A 5,329-nucleotide genomic window follows, 5' to 3' on the forward strand; every position below is an offset into this window, starting at 1 on the left:
ATTAGATAGCTAGTGGGCAGCTGCCGCATAGCACAGGGAGATCACCTCTGTGCTTTGTGACCATGAGAGGGGTGGGATAGGGAGGGTGGGAGGGAGGGAGACACAAGAGGGAAGAGATATGGGAACATATGTATATGTATAACTGATTCACTTTGTTGTAAAGGAGAAACTAACACACTATTGTAAAACAGTTATACTCCAATAAAGATGTTAAAAAAAAAAAAATTTTTTAAAAAGTAACAAGCTTTACTATAACAAAGTTCACTACGTTTTTTGGGTAGCATTATTAAGCATATTTTAAAAATTGAAGGGAGCAAACCTCTTTTGGAATTTGAATGAAATTATTGTTTAATTAATAAAAGTGAGTGAAATATAAACATTTTAATGCAAAAATTATTCTCACAGGAATAATTTAGCTAAAATAACAAGCTAAAAGTCTCACAGGAATTTAGATCCTTCACCCATGATTCCACCTCCCGCCTTTTTGTTTATTTGTTTTTGTTTTGCTGTTATTAAGCCTTCTTAAAGCTTTTCTGAGTGAGGTGTAGCAAGAACAGAGTTGTTGGTACTAATGTGTGAATGATTGCTATTAAAAGTTACTCTCCCGGGCTTCCCTGGTGGCGCAGTGGTTGAGAATCCGCCTGCCGATGCAGGGGACACGGGTTCGTGCCCCGGTCCAGGAAGATCCCACATGCCGCGGAGCAGCTGGGCCCGTGAGCCATGGCCGCAGAGCCTGTGCGTCCGGAGCCTGTGCTCCGCAACGGGAGAGGCCACAACGGTGAGAGGCCCACATATCACAAAAACAAAAACAAAAAAAAAAAAAGTTACTCTCCCTAAAATCCATTTTACTCAGAACTTGGGCATTGGCATAATAACATTGTAGAAACTACAGTTTTAGGTCAGCCCAGGAGCTGTAGTGTTAGCATTAATTTTTGACAAAAAGGTACTTGTTCAGCTTCCAGCCGTACGAGGCGAAGACAGAAATACAGAGAGATGTGGAGGCAGTGAGATTCATACCCAGGTGTGTCTGACCCGGAGCCCTGTTCTCTCCACCACAGCACAGTGCCTTCGTGTACAGGATAGGCACTCTGCTGAGTACACGTTCATGAAGTCACTCATCTAGAACAAGTTAAAATTCCCCTCAGTGAGGTATCCTTGAGATTATAGAATACCTATGCTATTGCTGATTCTCGGTACTTTATATAGTGCCTGGTACATCAAAATACTCAACAAATGTTTGTTGAATTAATAAATGTGTGTTAAAATGCTGTTGATGTTCTTATATGCTTTAGTGTCTTATTTATGTGAATACAGAATGTATGTTCACTAATTTAATTGAATTATGACTATAGCTACAGATGTGTCTATCAGATCCGTCTTCTATGTAGCTGCATTAATTTTGGTTGCTGACCATAAAACTGCTTTTCCTTTAGATTAGAAGGGTCCTTGGAACTTTTAAGCTCTTCATGTCATTATTTCAATCACAGGGCATTTAAAACCCGAAAGTTTTAACAGATAAACTATTGGCTTTCATACTGCTGGACTCTTCTATGGAAGGAAACTGTAAGATTATCTCGTCAAACTTACCTCCTATGCTTAAGGAAGCATCACCACCGTCACAACTGCCACTGTTACTTCCATTAATTATCATGTGCCAAGCACTATACAGTTTACACATTGCTCCTGTGAACCTTAATGTTTGATATGTTTTTTGAGGTATTATTATTTCTTAACATCTTTATTGGAGTATAAGGGCTTCCCTGGTGGCGCAGTGGTTGAGAATCCGCCTGCCGATGCAGGGGACACGGGTTCGTGCCCCGGTCCAGGAAGATCCCACATGCCGCGGAGCAGCTGGGCCCGTGAGCCATGGCCGCAGAGCCTGTGCGTCCGGAGCCTGTGCTCCGCAACGGGAGAGGCCACAACGGTGAGAGGCCCACATATCACAAAAACAAAAACAAAAAAAAAAAAAGTTACTCTCCCTAAAATCCATTTTACTCAGAACTTGGGCATTGGCATAATAACATTGTAGAAACTACAGTTTTAGGTCAGCCCAGGAGCTGTAGTGTTAGCATTAATTTTTGACAAAAAGGTACTTGTTCAGCTTCCAGCCGTACGAGGCGAAGACAGAAATACAGAGAGATGTGGAGGCAGTGAGATTCATACCCAGGTGTGTCTGACCCGGAGCCCTGTTCTCTCCACCACAGCACAGTGCCTTCGTGTACAGGATAGGCACTCTGCTGAGTACACGTTCATGAAGTCACTCATCTAGAACAAGTTAAAATTCCCCTCAGTGAGGTATCCTTGAGATTATAGAATACCTATGCTATTGCTGATTCTCGGTACTTTATATAGTGCCTGGTACATCAAAATACTCAACAAATGTTTGTTGAATTAATAAATGTGTGTTAAAATGCTGTTGATGTTCTTATATGCTTTAGTGTCTTATTTATGTGAATACAGAATGTATGTTCACTAATTTAATTGAATTATGACTATAGCTACAGATGTGTCTATCAGATCCGTCTTCTATGTAGCTGCATTAATTTTGGTTGCTGACCATAAAACTGCTTTTCCTTTAGATTAGAAGGGTCCTTGGAACTTTTAAGCTCTTCATGTCATTATTTCAATCACAGGGCATTTAAAACCCGAAAGTTTTAACAGATAAACTATTGGCTTTCATACTGCTGGACTCTTCTATGGAAGGAAACTGTAAGATTATCTCGTCAAACTTACCTCCTATGCTTAAGGAAGCATCACCACCGTCACAACTGCCACTGTTACTTCCATTAATTATCATGTGCCAAGCACTATACAGTTTACACATTGCTCCTGTGAACCTTAATGTTTGATATGTTTTTTGAGGTATTATTATTTCTTAACATCTTTATTGGAGTATAATTGCTTTACAATGGTGTGTTAGTTTCTGCTGTATAACAAAGTGAATCAGCTATACATATACATATATCCCCATATCTCTTTCTTCTTGCGTCTCCCTCTCACCCTCCCTATCCCACCCCTCTAGGTGGTCACAAAGCACCGAGCTGATCACCGTACAGCTGTGCTATGCGGCTGCTTCCCACTAGCTGTTTTACATTTGGTGGTGTATATATGTCCATGCCACTTTTTTGAGGTATTATTATCCCCACTTTGACAGTTCAGGAAACTTGGAGTCAATGAGGACAAACAAGTTACTACCTAAGGTGGCAAAGCTAGGTTGGAACTCAGGCCTGTCTGATCCAAAGCCTGTGCTCTTTTCACTGTACCATACTGTCCTCAACAGTATTTCATCCCTGCTTCTACACGGGACACTCATTATCCTCTAGATGAGTTCGTTTCATTTTTGAACAACTCTTATTACTAGGAAAAAAAATTTGAGATAATATCTATCCCTCTACCTCTTTTTTCATTAAAGGTCTCTCTGAATCCTTTAAAATGTCTATAGACCTAGAAATTTCATCCTACATAAAATGGGCTTGGGGTCAGTATTTTTCTGTGTGTGTGTGTGTGTGTGGTGTGTGTGTGTGTGTGTGTGTGTGTGTTTTAACCCTTTGAATAAGGTTTTGTTGTTTGGATTTGTTTTATGTAATTGTAATTGTTATATAATTTCATAGCCTGTGTTTATTTACTTGACTTTCCATCCTGAAAACTTTTCTCATTTTCTTCTACAGCCTTCATTCATAAATATAATTTTCATAAAGGCCACATGATGGTGAATTTTAAGAAGTAGATTTACCTTGGTTTACTTACAACTACCTTATTGCGAGGCATTTCAAGTTATAAATAACACATTGATAAAGATCTGCGCATACATTGCATTTTGTATATGGGTACATACTGAACATGACTCTTCAATTCTAGTACAGACATCTGAGTTACACAAGGTTGAAATATTGTACCTTCTTGAAATACTTGATTTGGCTTACAGAAAAGGCCTAGAGGTTGCAAGTTTAGGAAGGCAGCAGGTCTCATTATAAGCCACCTTCATTTCACCATGTGCACATGCCTACTGTGTAACCCTGTCTTCAGGCAGGAAGAAGGAGGCAGAGTGGCCTTAGGTAGTCGGGGAAAGGGGTATGTCATCCACATGTGATCTGGGACAAACAGTTTATAAAAAACAAGTGGAAGTAAGTAAAGTTAGATAATCTTTTAATTTCTACTGTAGGGAATGAAGGGTTTGTGGACTGAAGAGTGAACGTTTTATTTCTCTGAACAGCTTGTTAAATGTTCTTTTCATGTTCAGTCAAATTGTGTAAGAACTTGTTTTTGAGTAGATGATAGATTCTGAAGTATTATGTATACAGATTAAAAATTAAGGCTAAAATTTGATCTTATTTTAGCTTTGTAATGTAATAGGACTTACAGTGCTTTTAATATTCTCCTCTCCTCTCTTCTTTATTCATTGTCAGCTCCATACATTAAAAATATTTATATGTTGATAAGTGAAGAAAACTGGTTGCAGAAAGGTATATACAGTACAATACCATTTAGGTAAAAAACAAACAAAAACAACAACAAAAGCAAAACTATGTGCCTGGCACCTAGTAGGTACTCAATAGCTGTTGACTCTGTAGGTATAGCATAAACAGATTTGAAGATATACAATTGGAGAGGTTACCTCTGGAAAGAGGTGTGCGACCTAAGGTGTGTTTTTATTCTATGTACTTTTATGTTTCAGTTTTTTTCAATAAGCATGTGTTACTTTTGTATTCTTTTTTTAATGATTGAAAAGTGAAGAAAAATTTACAATCTAAGTATAGATATCTCCTTCCCAAATCCACTGTTTCTTTATACTGTAAAGTGCAAGCCAAGCAATATAAGACAGATACTCTGACTCTACAGAATTATTGCCTCTCCAATAATTAAGAAAAGAGAGGAGCATTGATCAAACCTATTTGCTTGGTGCCATTTCCATGTAATCTAATAAGTTTTTGTAAATAGAATTTTTCTAAGGAAATTTTCAACCATGCAAAAATAGAACTATATCTGCCTCCTAGCGTCAATTGTTCTCAACACATGGCCAGTTTTGTATCATCTATAGCCCCCACACCCACCCCACTGGATTATTTGCAAACATATCTTAGATATTTCATCAATAAATACAGCAGTCTGTGTATCTAAAAGATAAGGATGCTTTTAACACAACCAAAATACCCATATCACACCTAAGGATGAGCAATCATTCCTTTATATCAGTCATCTAAGAAGTTTTTAATACTCTGCGACTGAATTACTTTCAGTTTAAATTCCTATTTTATTTAACTTTCATTGTTTGTATCCTTCGAGTACTTTTTTTTTTTTTTTTTTTTTTTTTTTTTTTGGTACGCGGGCC

General features: G+C 38.1%; 1 protein-coding gene across 2 annotated transcripts in view; it reads left to right on the forward strand.

Moving 5' to 3' along the window:
* The window catches only part of ZBTB1 (zinc finger and BTB domain containing 1), a 21,974-nt gene that overhangs the window by 10,800 nt on the left and 5,845 nt on the right, over window positions 1-5,329 (forward strand). The gene's annotated exons all lie outside the window — the stretch shown is intronic.

This window comes from Physeter macrocephalus, chromosome 11, assembly GCF_002837175.3.
Source record: "Physeter macrocephalus isolate SW-GA chromosome 11, ASM283717v5, whole genome shotgun sequence".
NCBI classification, from domain to species: Eukaryota; Metazoa; Chordata; class Mammalia; order Artiodactyla; family Physeteridae; genus Physeter; species Physeter macrocephalus.